General features: G+C 48.4%; 1 protein-coding gene across 5 annotated transcripts in view; it reads right to left on the bottom strand.

Moving 5' to 3' along the window:
* Positions 1–14299, bottom strand: part of R3HDM2 (R3H domain containing 2) — a 1111447-nt gene that overhangs the window by 123557 nt on the left and 973591 nt on the right. The window lies entirely within an intron of this gene.

Genomic DNA, 14299 nt, shown 5'->3' on the forward strand with positions numbered 1-14299 from the left:
GTGTGCAGATTCCCATTCATAGATACCAAAGCAGAATCTAATAGGAAGTGGGGTGTGAATGGGCTCAAACCAGAAAGACCTGCAGGACAAAGTGGGCAAAGTATCTCATGAATGTCCCTGTCAATGTGTAGCAGATCTTAATGTAGAGTACGATCAAGCATGAGATGGTATCTTGTGCACAAGCTTGCCGTTTTTCGCACCAGCAAACCCCACAAAGAGCTGATGGTCCAACCGGTGGACTTTGGTACGATCAATGTAGAAGCTAAGTACTCTTTTTGGGTCCAAGCAATGGAGTTTCTCCTCCTCCTTCAAGGTGTCTCCTCCCTAGAGGGGTGAGGAGGAGCACAGAATGCTTGCAGGGTGACGGTTTGATCTACGTGGAACAGCATCACACTTTTTGGTAGAAAGGATGTTAGAGTTTTCAGAACCATCTTATCAGTGAAGAAGATGGAGAATGGTGGGTGAACACAAAGAACCTGAAGCTCACTTACTCCACGGGGATGTGATGACAATTAGGAATACAGTTTTGATGGTGAGGAGCCATAGGCGGACAGCTGTGGAGTGGCTCAAATGAAGTACACATTAAATAAGGACGAGACCAAGGACCCATTGAGGCATCACAAAATGAGGAGAAAACACATGCTGCAGCCTTTTTAAAAACCTTATCTCAGCCAGTGATTTAAATAATGAAGCCTGATCAGGCAACTGCAGCAGTGAAAGATAACCGTTAACAGAGCCCAAAGCAAGGATATGCTGGGTGAGAGAGAATAAACAACAGGACATCAAACAATTGGTCTGGAGGGGGTCAATCTGGTGTGGGCCGCACCAAACCACAAACATGTCTTTCAGAAGGCGAGAGATGTCTGGTTGCCAAGATGACATCCACAACCTCGTGAGGGAGATCAAAGGAATTCAACTGGTGCCGCTCAATCTCCATGTATGAAGAGGGAGACTGCGCAGGCCAGGAGACCTCGTTTTTCTGCTGTGACAGCAGATCCTTCCGGAGGGGCAGCCTGATGGGCGTACAAGTACTTAAACCTAGAAGTTCTAGATGCCATACTCTCAGAACCCAGTCAAAAGCTACTAGGATGATTTGGAACTGTTGTTCCTGATCTTTTTTAAGAACTAAGGGCAAGATCGGTGTAGCTAGAAAGACATAAAGGAGTCCGAGTTTCACTTGAGGTGCAATAAGTCTCAGAGCAAGAGAAGCCTTGGAAACTCTTAAGTGCAGAAGTGCTGACATTGCACATTCTTAGTGGTGGCGAACAGATTGAACCAAGATTCTCTTCATGCCCAGACCAGACCTTGAATCACCTCTGGGTGCAACTGATACTCATGATCAGTTAGGTGCCAACGGCTGAATTGGTCTACCCTGGCGTTCAATGAGCATGCCAGGTGATTCACCAGCAGATAGATACCTCAGTGGTCCAGCCTATTCTAGAGGCGCAAAGTCTCCTGTTACAGGGTTCGTGACCCCCACTGTGCCCTGTTTGTTGCAGTACCACAAGGCGGTGGTGTTATCTGTGAGCACCTGTACCAGCTTCCCTTGATGGACAGCAGGAAGTCTTTCCCAGGTGGTCATCCCACCCTATAAGTGATCCATCGATCACCACTATCAGCTCTGGGTGAGGGTCTGATCCAGTCATGGCTGCTGCAGATCTTTCTCTGCCTCCACTGAATGTGGCTTGAAAGGTCACCTTGATGTTGTGGCCACTGGGACTTCCGATCCCACTATACAACCCACATTTGCCACCTGGCGGGCTCGACCAGCAGAATGCAGGAAGCCATCAGTCCCACCAGCCTCGGAGTCGGCCTCCTAGAAATCCAGGACTGACGCTGAAAAACTGGAATTATAACCTGAATGTTGTGGACTCTCTGCTGGGTGAAAGGTATGAAACTGTAGGAAAATGCGACTGTTGGCATGGTTACCCCCTAACATTTTGCCTTTTGATGATGCTAGCTATGATTGAAAGTGTGCTGGGACCCTGCTAACCAGGCCCCAGCACCAGTGTTCATTCCCTAAAACTGTACCTTTGTCTCCACAATTGACACAGCCCTGGAACACATAAGCCCTTGTAAATGGTAACCCTGGTACCAAGGGCCCTGTGGCCAGGGAAGGTCTCTAAGGGCTGCAGCATGTATTATGCCACCCTGGGGACCCCTCACTCAGCACATGCACACTGCCTCACCGCTTGTGTGTGCTGGTAGGGAGAAAAAGACTAAGTCGACATGGCACTCCTCTCAGAGTGCCATGCCCACAACCCACTGCCACTATACCACAGGTGAGGGCATAGCTGCATGAGCACTATGCCCCTACAGTATCTAAGCCAATTCTTAGACATTGTACGTGCAGGGTAGCCATAAAGAGTATATGGTCTGGGAGTTTGTCAAACACGAACTACACAGTTCCGTAATGGCTACACTGAATACTAGGAAGTTTGGTATCAAACTTCTTAGCACAATAAATCCACACTGATGCCAGTGTAAGATTTATTGAGAAATGCACTCAGAGGGCATCTTAAGAGATGCCCGCTGCATGCCAGCCCAACTGCTATTGCTAGGCTGACCGGTCTCTGCCAGCCTGCTATTTCCAGACTAGTTTCTGCCCACATGGGGTGAGTGCTTTTGTGCACTCTGTGACCAGGAACAAAGCCTGTCCTGGGTGGAAGTGTGTAAAGAAATGGCTCCCTGTTGCAGTTACCCCCCACTTTTTGCCTGATACTGATGCTGACTTGACTGAGAAGTGTGCTGGGACCCTGCTAACCAGGCCCCAGCACCAGTGTTCTTTCACCTAAAATGTACCATTGTTTCCACAATTGGCACAACCCTGGCACCTAGGTAAGTCCCTTGTAACTGGTACCCCTGGTACCAAGGGCCCTGATGCCAGGGAAGGTCTCTAAGGGCTGCAGCATGTCTTGTGCCACCCTAGGGACCCCTCACTCAGCACAGACACACTGCTTGCCAGCTTGTGTGTGCTGATGGGGAGAAAATGACTAAGTCGACATGGCACTCCCCTCAGGGTGCCATGCCAACCTCCCACTGCCTGTGGCATAGGTAAGTCACCCCTCTAGTAGGCCTTACAGCCCTAAGGCAGGGTGCACTATACCACAGGTGAGGGCATATGTGCATGAGCACTATGCCCCTACAGTGTCTAAGCAAAACCTTAGACATTGTAAGTGCAGGGTAGCCATAAGAGTATATGGGCTGGGAGTCTGTCAAAAACGAACTCCACAGCTCCATAATGGCTACACTGAATACTGGGAAGTTTAGTATCAAACTTCTCAGAATAATAAACCCACACTGATGCCAGTGTTGGATTTATTAAAAAATGCACACAGAGGGCATCTTAGAGATACCCCCTGTATTTTACCCAATTGTTCAGTGCAGGACTGACTGGTCTGTGCCAGCCTGCTGCTGAGAGACGAGTGTCTGACCTCATGCGGTGAGAGCCTTTGTGCTCTCTGAGGACAGAAACAAAGCCTGCTCTGGGTGGAGGTGCTTCACACCTCCCCCCTGCAGGAACTGTAACACCTAGCAGTGAGCTTCAAAGGCTCAAGCTTCGTGTTACAATGCCCCAGGGCACTCCAGCTAGTGGAGATGCCCGCCTCCTGGACCCAGCCCCCACTTTTGGCGGCAAGTCCAGGAGAGATGATGAGAAAAACAAGGAGGAGTCACTGGCCAGTCAGGACAGCCCCTAAGGTGTCCTGAGCTGAGGTGACTCTAACTTTTAGAAATCCTCCATCTTGCAGATGGAGGATTCCCCCAATAGGATTAGGGATGTGACCCCCTCCCCTTGGGAGGAGGCACAAAGAGGGTGTACCCACCCTCAGGGATAGTAGCCATTGGCTACTAACCCCCCAGACCTAAACATGCCCTTAAATTTAGTATTTAAGGGCTTCCCTGAACCTAAGATTTTAGATTCCTGCAACAACAACAAGAAGGACTGCCTAGCTGAAAACCCCTGCAGAGGAAGACCAGAAGACAACAACTGCCTTGGCTCCAGAAACTCACCGGCCTGTCTCCTGCCTTCCAAAGAACTCTGCTCCAGCGACGCCTTCCAAAGGGACCAGCGACCTCTGAATCCTCTGAGGACTGCCCTGCTTCGATGACGACAAGAAACTCCCGAGGACAGCGGACCTGCTCCAAAAAGACTGCAACTTTATCCAAAGGAGCAGCTTTAAAGACCCCTGCAACTCCCCGCAAGAAGCGTGAGACTTGCAACACTGCACCCGGCGACCCCGACTCGGCTGGTGGAGAACCAACACCTCAGGGAGGACCCCCGGACTACTCTACGACTGTGAGTACCAAAACCTGTCCCCCCTGAACCCCCACAGCGCCGCCTGCAGAGGGAATCCCGAGGCTTCCCCTGACCGCGACTCTCTGAAACCTAAGTCCCGACGCCTGGAAAAGACCCTGCACCCGCAGCCCCCAGGACCTGAAGGACCGGACTTTCACTACAGAAGTGACCCCCAGGAGTCCCTCTCCCTTGCCCAAGTGGAGGTTTCCCCGAGGAAGCCCCCCCTTGCCTGCCTGCAGCGCTGAAGAGATCCCTTGATCTCTCATTGACTTCCATTGCGAACCCGACGCTTGTTCTAACACTGCACCCGGCCGCCCCCGCGCCGCTGAGGGTGAAATTTCTGTGTGGGCTTGTGTCCCCCCCGATGCCCTACAAAACCCCCCTGGTCTGCCCTCCGAAGACGCGGGTACCTACCTGCTGGCAGACTGGAACCGGGGCACCCCCTTCTCTCCATTGAAGCCTATGCATTTTGGGCACCACTTTGAACTCTGCACCTGACCGGCCCTGAGCTGCTGGTGTGGTAACTTTGGGGTTGCTCTGAACCCCCAACGGTGGGCTACCTTGGACCAAGAACTGAACCCTGTAAGTGTCTTACTTACCTGGTAAAACTAACAAAAACTTACCTCCCCCAGGAACTGTGAAAATTGCACTAAGTGTCCACTTTTAAAGTAGCTATTTGTGAATAACTTGAAAAGTATACATGCAATTGAAATGATTCAAAGTTCCTAATGTACTTACCTGCAATACCTTTCAAACAAGATATTACATGTTAAATTTGAACCTGTGGTTCTTAAAATAAACTAAGAAAATATATTTTTCTATACAAAACCTATTGGCTGGATTTGTCTCAGAGTGTGTGTACCTCATTTATTGTCTATGTGTATGTACAACAAATGCTTAACACTACTCCTTGGATAAGCCTACTGCTCGACCACACTACCACAAAATAGAGCATTAGTATTATCTCTTTTTACCACTATTTTACCTCTAAGGGGAACCCTTGGACTCTGTGCATGCTATTCCTTACTTTGAAATAGCACATACAGAGCCAACTTCCTACAAAGTGTCTCACACCTCCCCCTGCAGGAACTGTAACACCTGGTGGTGAGCCTCAAAGGCTCAAGCCAGGTGTCACTATGCCCCAGGGCATTCCAGATAGTAGAGATGCCTGCCCCCCAGACACAGACCCCACGTTTGGCAGCAAGTCCGGAGGAGACGATGAGAAAAACAAGGAGGAGTCACCCTACAGCCAGGACAGCCCCTAAGGTGTCAAGAGCTGAGGTGACCCCTTCCTTAGAAAATCCTCCATCTTGCTTTGGAGGATTTAGCCCAATAGGATTAGGGATGTGCCCCCCTCCCAAAAGCGAGGAGGCACAAGGAGGGTGTAGCCACCCTCAGGGACAGTAGCCATTGGCTACTGCCCTCCAGACCTAAACACATCCCTAAATTTAGTACTTAGGGGCGACCCTGAACCCAGGAAATCATATTCCTGACGACCTAACAGAAGGACTGCTGACCTGAAAACCCTGCAGAGAAGGAGACAACACTGCTGACGCATCCAGCGGGACCAACGACCTCTGCCGACTCAGAAGACTGCCCTGCAACCCAAAGGATCAAGAAACTCCAGTGGACAGCGGCCCTGTCCAAAACAACAAAGAAGAAACCATCTTTAAAGGGACTCCCACCTCACTCCTGAAGCGTGAGTCCACAACACTGTGCACCTGACGCCCCCGGCCCGTGTCCAGAGAAACTAACACTGCAGGGAGGTCCCTCAGGTGACTCCCATGATGTGTCCACCCTGAGATGACCTCCCTGAACCCCCACGGCGACGGCTGCAGAGAGAATCCAGAGGATCCCCCTGACCGCGACTGCCCGGTAACAAAAAAACAGACTCCTGGAAGAAGCACTGCACCCGCAGCCCCCAGGCCTGAGAAGAACCAACTACTGGTGCAGGAGTGATCAGCAGGCGACCCTCCTTCTTGCCCAGTTGGTGGCTGGCCAGAGAAGCCTCCCTGTGCCCTGCCTGCATCACCAGAGTGACCCCCAGGTCCCTCCAATGATTTCTATTCAAAACCCGACACCTTGATCACACACTGCACCCGGCCGCCCCTGCGCCGCTCAGGGTGTATTTTGTGTGCCTGTTTGGGACCACTCAGTGCTCTACAAACCCCCTTTGGTCAGCTCCCCTAGGACGCTGGTACTTACCTGCTAGCAGACTGGAACCGGAGCACCCATTGTCTCCATAGGCGCCTATGCTATTTGGGCCCCTCTTTGACCTCTGCACTTGACCGGCCCTGTGTTGCTGGTGCTGGGTGTTTGGGGTTGACTTAAACCCCAAACTGTGGGCTGCCTATGCCCCGGAGACTGAACTTGTAAGTGCTTTACTTACCTGACAAACTAACCTTTACTTACCTCCCCCAGGAACTGTTGAATTTTGCAGTGTCCACTTTTAAAATAGCTTATTGCCATTTTATGCTAAACTGTGTAAATTACTGTTTTGATTTAAAGTTCTATATTTACCTATGCCAAGTATGTTACAATTTATGTACTTACTTGATATCTGAATCTTGTGGTTCTAAAATAAATTTAAAAAAGAATATTTTTTCTATATAAAAACCTGTTGACCTTGAGTTAAGTCTGAGTGTGTGTTCCTATTTATTGCCTGTGTGTATACAACAAATGCTTAACACTACCCTCTGCTAAGCCTACTGCTCGACCACACTACCACAAATAGAGCATTAGTATTATCTATTATTGCCACTATCAACCTCTAAGGGGAACCCTTGGACTCTGTGCAAAATATCTCTCACTTTGAGATAGTATATACAGAGCCAACTTCCTACAGAAACCAAATTGTGTCCCGAATGAATCAGATCAAGGCTGGGCAGAACAGGCTCCAGTAAGGTGACACCTTAGCCAAAGGGGCAAAAGAATCGGTGGAATCTGTGTGGCTGGCGAGGCTCCAGAGAAAGGTCCAGAGAGTCAGCATTGTCTGCAAACAGGTGAAAGGCAAACAGGTCAAAGGGCATGCCCATCAGAGAGGACTGGGCGTCACCAGAGAACCCACTGGTTGAAGCTGCACATGCTGATAAATGGCAACGGCGGTGCCTACAGCTTGCCCAATGGAGTTGGTGGTGTCCAAGCCATAACAAGTTGTGAACTTGGCTGCATCATGACCATCTTGAGCTGCCTATTAAAGAACAGGGCAAAGGTCTTCCAGTACAACAGGGAGCACTAGTGCCACTAAGTCAAAGAAGGCAAGAGAGTAACAACCTAACAAACAGGAGGCATTGATCGATCGCAGGGCCAAACTAGCTGATGAAAAGAGGCACTTCCCAAACGTCTCCACTCGCCTTGATTTCCTATCGGGGGAGTAGTAGGGAATTTGTTGCTGTTGGCCTGGCTGGTGAAGGGCTGCACCACAGGCCTCTGAAGAAGGGTGCTGCAACAAAAGGATTGGGTCAGCTGGAGCAGGGTAATGGCACCTTGCAATCTGCCTGTTAATTGAGGGCCCAGTAGAATGCTTGGCCGAAGCCTCTACGAGGGCTTCAGTCAGGCCTCACAGAAATGGCAAAGGGGGTCGGAAGCAGTCTGGCACCTCAGTCAATACGTTTGTTTTGACCTCTATGGAGGGGAGCTGGAGGTCAAGGACTTCAGCCACCGTATGCTTCACCATAGATTAGGACGCCAACTCTTCCGTGGCTGGGTCAGGAGGGGCAAAAAGGGTGGCTTTTGGGAAGTATCCCGTCGACTAACCTCCTGCAAGACCTACCAATTGTACTCAGTGTATGTTTGAGCAAACTCTTCACCCTGGCCATAGCTGTGTCAGCCCCAAAAAGGGAATGCGAACAATGCAACCTGTCTTGTGGTAATGCTGGGGAGGCAATGGGTGCCTTGGTGTGATTCGGCTGCCAAGTCCAAAGAAGTAGACCGGCATCTGAGAGGACAATCAGTGCCACCTTTTTAGGTGGTGCGGTCAGAACCTGCCTCGACATAACCAGACCTGGCGTGGGTATGGATGCTGGGGCGGCCTCAGAATTAGAGGCAAAAGTGACTTGAAGGGTCCAACTGGCGCTGAGGGGAAACCTGCCGGCAGTAATTCAGCTGGAAGGCCTCTCGGCTTAATGGGGCCTGAAGGAGCACCAGAGGGAGTCAGTAGAGGTTCAGAGAGTAGAAGCATAGCTGCATGGAGCATCTTCTTGCCAAAGCACTTATGAGGGTTAAACCCCGCCGTTTTAAGGGGGACATGCCTTGCAAATTATGAAATATGTCTTGAGGAAAGGGTCTCTGAGAGACTAGAGAAGCTTTAGATCTGCATCTAGTGGTGTGAAAGGAAAGGAACTGATGTCAGCACGTTGGAGCGGCATCTATATAGGCCCCCCACGTTACTTCTGGAGCAGAGTGGTGTCAATGCACAGCCATAAGGTTCCACCTGCCTGGAACAGAGGTACTGTGGAAAAGTTTGTGTATCTAGTCTAGATGCTTATAGAATATTTAAAAGGTGAGGAATGTGTGGCTACAATTCTCTGTCAGAAAATATTATTCATGTCACTTATAATAACTGGAACTCGTTACCACAGATTTTGCCCTTTTGCAGATCTAGAGATAGCATATGTAGGAAACTGGCACCTGTTGCAGTTAACCCCCCCTGCAACACACACACACTTTGAGCCTGATATAGATGCTGACCTGACAGAGTGTGCTGGGATCCTGCTAACCACGCCCCAGCACCAGAGTTCTTTCCCTATAAATGTACCATTGCTTCCACAATTGGCACGCAGATTAGTTCCTTATAAAAGGTAGCAGTGGTACCAAGGGCCCTGGGACCAGGGAGGCTCCCTAAGGGCTGCAGCATGTGTTATGCCACCCTAAGGGACCCCTCACCAAACACATGCATACTGACATTGTAGATTATGTGTATTGGTGGGGAGAAAAATGCAAAGTCGACATGACATCCCCCTCATGGTGCAATGCCCACAAAACACTGCCTGTGGCATATGTTTGTCACCCCTCTAGCAGGCCTTACAGCCCTAAGGCAGGGTGCACTATACCATAGGTGAGGGATTAGCTGCATGAGCAATATGCCCCTACAGTGTCTAAGTCCTTTCTTAGACATTGTAAGTGCAGTGTAGCCATATTAAGTGTATGTTCTGGGAGTTTGACATTTCGAACTCCAGAGCTCCATAATGGCTTCACTGAATAATGGGAAGTTTGGTATCAAACTTCTCAGCACAATAAACAATTATTCTAAAAAGCACCCAGAGGGCATCTTAGAGATGCCCCCGGTATTTTACCCAATCCTGTAGTGTAGGACTGACTGGTCTGTGCCAGCCTGCCACTAGCAGACACGTTTCTGACCCCATGGGGAGAGGGCCTTTGTGCTCTATGAGGCCAGAAACAAAGCCTGCTCTGGGTGGAGGAGCTTCACAGCTCCAGTGGACAGCAGCCATGTCCAAGAAGAAACCAACAACCAAGGACTCCCATCTCAGTTTGAATGCATGAGTCATAACCACTCTGCACCAGATGCCCACGGTCCGTGTCCAAGTGGTCCAACCAGCTAGAAGGGATTCCCAAGGTGATTCGAGCAAGTGCTCACCCTGGGCTGACCTCTCCACCCCTCCACGATGACGCCTGCAGAGGGAATCCTGAGCACCCTCTCCCCTGACTGCAAAAGCTCTGGACGAAGATATCTGATGCCAAAGGACCCAACTGTACCCGCAACTCCCAGGCCTTGGAGAAACCAACACATTTGTGCAGCCACATTCAGCAGGTGGACCTCCTCCCTGATACGAATCTATTGACGTGCTTACCTGCAACTTGAATCTTGTGATTCTAAAAATAAATTGAGAAAATATATTTTTTTTCCATATAAAAACCATTGGCCTGGAGTTAAATCACTGAGTATGTGCTTCTTCTATTGCTGAGTGTGCACAACAAATGCTTTGCACTACCCTCTGATAAGCCTAGCTTCTCAACCACACTACCACAAATGAGAACATCAGTATTATCTACTTTAGACTCTTAAGGCTCTGGGGAACCCCTGGACTCTGTACACAATATATCTCATTTTGATATAGTATATACAGAACCAGCTTCCTACAGTATGCAACTTGACTGACTCAATTTTAACAACCTAGGAAGGATAAGTGATCCCAGCCGGTATTCCAGCTCAGGTTCTGCACCCAAGACAAACGTTACTTGAATGAAACAACCTTCTCAAGTGCAGTATATTCCATCATTCCACATTATTCCCAGCGATTAGGGTTGGAATAATCAGGAATCTTATAAAGTGTTTATATAGCATTAAAGCAGCATTGCATTCACATCATTCATGCAATTGTATAACTAAGACAATGAGTGGGCTGGACGCTTTACGCACTTTTGGGGGCATGGACTCAGTCTTCCACAATCCTACTAGCCTTGAGGAAACAGTGCCTCATTCCCAGGGCCGTGCGGATGCATAAAACTGCTAAAGCCAACAGGACACACACAGGCATGTGCCTGGGTCAAAAGCGTGCCTAGGCAAGGCTGGGCCGTCTCTTTCCTTCCATGTTTTTCATCCTGAGACCCAAGTTTAATATGAACAAAAGAACAATTTCTCCCCTAGAAAATGACCACGCCAGCCCAAGTAAGATCAACAACTCTTCAATTCGGTCCTTTCTCACCTCTGCAGTGGGTGTACTATTTTATAAAATCTCCTCTGTTGTGGAGGAACCTGAGATCAGTGGTAGTCGCATGGTAAAGGCTTAAGGTGTTACTGTTATCAGCTAGTGGCAATTCATCTGCAGCACCTACCATAACAAACCCTGCTAAGCCTTCGTTAAATTTGCTAAGGGGACACAACTGCATGATTGTGGCCACAATGGTTCACTCTTTTCCTGAGAAACTAGTTCCAGTTCCAGCAATGAGTCCTCCAGTTTATAAAAGGAAGATGAAAGGGACGCCTATAAAAGGGGGCACTGGTCTCAGTAAGTTAGTCTCAAAGGCTGGAGAAGGGGCAAGCAGGGGGCACATGAACAGAGGTTAAGGACCTACAGACTTTCAAAGACTTAAGTAGCTTGGTACCTATATTAATGTATAAGTTGCAAATAGATATTTATGCTGGTGTGGTACATTCTACTATAGATGAAGCTTGTAGAGATCTAAGGGATTGCCTTGAATCCACTGGTAACACTGCACTGTCTGATGTTTCAGTTCAAAATTATTTTCGAGTGATTAAAAGCAAGTGGTTGAAGGACCTGGGCTACACAAATTTAACATCATGTTTGGTGACCTAGAGCCCACAGGACTCTGATGGTCCTCAGGTCACAATTCTTGCAACCCCCACTTCCTCATGTCAAAGTCAACCATTTATACTACAACTTCGGCATTGAGCTGTAGGCAGACCCTTAAAGATAGGCTTAGCTTCAATAGAGGTAGTAATGGGCCATTGTAGAAGATCTGCTAGACTCTTGCTACTCCCTGACGCTATGCCATATACAATAGTATTGGTGAACGTTCTGCATATGAAATTACACAGTAGCTAATTTAAGTGGTTCATTGGTTTAACAGGTAAGTGGGGGGCAATCTATTCCTGTTTAGGCATATGGTGAGACGTGTTGACTAGGCAGGTGGATGACAGAAGGCTTTCAGAAGGCTTTTGATGGGTCTGCGTAGTAGTTAATTTGGATCAGGCTGAGACAGCTATCTCATATCTTGGCACTCATAATGCTCGATCATTTATACAAGTCTGCCCCGCTTGGGCATTTTCTATCCCCCTGCACCTTACTTGACTCAGCCAATTCTCCTAAGGTCTGGGGTCCCTCACACTTTATGACCCAGATTCTCACTTTGTAACATTCCCACTTCTAACTCGTCTTAGCAGTTAAACTCTGTGGACAGCTAGGACTGACTGCCCACCTTCACTATTTTCACACCTGCTGTCTAGTGCCCCATGACCAACATTAGAGGGACTCTAGTTCTGTTTTTGACATCCTCAGATGGAACGTTGTGGGCTTATGTTCAAAGAAATATGACACTCCTTGACTTAATTTGAATGAAAAGTTTGGTATCATTTGCAACTAAGAAACATGGTCTGTTGACAGTTCTTTAACTGAATGGGTTTTGCTCTTTTTTTTCCTACCAGCTATTTCTGCTACATCTAGCCATGATAAAGGGGGGTTAATTTCCTTGAAACTTGGCAGTGAACTGTGTCAGTTGAATACTAGCTGTAGGAAGCTGGCTCTTTATACAGTGGACCAGAATGAGGTGCACTGAGTAAAGAGTCGAGCAAACCCCACAGGTATTACAGAGGCACAAATGACACCCCAAATACTCCTTTGTGCTAGAGTGGGCAAGCAGTTAGGCATATCAGGGGCTAGCGTCAAGTATGTAAGGCACACCTAGAGGTACAGTAGCAGAGATGCAGCAGGCACAAGTTATGCTGCATCTCTTAGGGACCCTCTTTAGTACCTAAGCCCTAGGGAACAGGGGTGCCATTTACTAGGGACTTATAGAGGTGTTAAAGGGGCTGACCACTTGGGGATCGGGTGACCAGGTGTCTTGTTTTGGGAAGGAACACTGGCACTGGGGACCTTGTTAGCAGGAACCCAGTGCACTTCAGTCAACCTTGCATCTAAAACCAGGCAAAAGGTGGGGGGCTTCAGCAACCAGAATCCAGCTTCTGACACCAACTCACCATTTTAGCCATCCTTTTGCGGTTTTCAAAACGAAATAGTTTTGTCACAAAGGTTTACAATTCTGCTTCACATTGTTTTAAGATTGACCATCTGACAGCCTTGCATAAATTCTTAAAGTATAGAGATTAGTTCACCCTATTTACTCCTGTGGTTCTAGTAGGTGATTTTAATTTGCATCTCTGTGAGGTGAGGGATTGCCCCCTTTTGTCTGGGGGAAGAAGAGAACTTGGTGGATGCCTCTCCCACAGAACACTCCATGGGAGTAGAGCTCCTTTATACTATCCTTAATTAAATTAACTTGGAGCATACTTTTAGAAAGAGATCTACAGACCATTCTTCATTACAATGATCTACCTTTACTGGGAGAGGCTTATACACAACAATTAATTTTATTTTGATCACTTACCCCTTTGGCACAAAAAAAAAGCACTTTACGGTGTTAAGGCAAGGGCTCAGTCACCATAACTAACTCTTTCACAGAGCTGGGCAAAGTCTAAATTTGAGGCCAAGGATATAGGAAAGTGACCCTTTTGGCATGGTCACCCCACACTTGTTGCCTGATATCTGATGTTAACTTGACTGAGTGTGCTGGGATCCGGTTAACCAGGTACCAGCACCTGTGTTCTCTCCCTAAACTGTACCATTTCTTCAACAACTGACACACTTCTGGCACACAGCGAAGTCCCATGTAAAAGGTACCAGTTGTAACAAGGACCCTGTGGTCAGAGAGGGTCCCCCAGGGTTGCAGCATGTATTATGCCTTCGTCAGGAACCCCTCACCAATCACATGCACACTGCCATTGCAAATTGTGTGTGTTGGTAGAGAAAAAAAAAGTAAAGTAGACATGGCATCCCTTTAGGTGCCATGCCCACAACCTACTGCCCGTGGCATAGGTAAGTCACCACCTCTAGCAGGCCTTACAGTCTTAAGGCAGGTTGCACTATACCACAGGTGAGTGCATAGCCGCATGAGCAATATGCCCCTACAGTGTCTAAGCTTTGTCACTATGAACTCCACAGTTCCATGATGGCCTCACTGATTGCTGTGAGATTTGGTATCAAACGTCTCAGCTGAATAAACCTACACTGACAGTAGTGTTGGACTTATTGTAGAATGCACGCAGAGGGCATTTTAGAGATGCCCCCTGAAATTCACCCAACTCTCTAGTGTGTGACTGACCGGTCTATGCCAGCCTGCCACCACCAGACAAGTTTCTGACCCTATAGGGTGAGAACCTTTGTGTTCTCTGAAGTCAGGGACAAAACCTGCTCTGAGTGGCGGTGCTTCACACCTCCTCCCTGCAGAAACAGCAGTACTTGTCGG

Source organism: Pleurodeles waltl, chromosome 4_2, assembly GCF_031143425.1.
Source record: "Pleurodeles waltl isolate 20211129_DDA chromosome 4_2, aPleWal1.hap1.20221129, whole genome shotgun sequence".
In the NCBI taxonomy this organism is placed as follows: Eukaryota; Metazoa; Chordata; class Amphibia; order Caudata; family Salamandridae; genus Pleurodeles; species Pleurodeles waltl.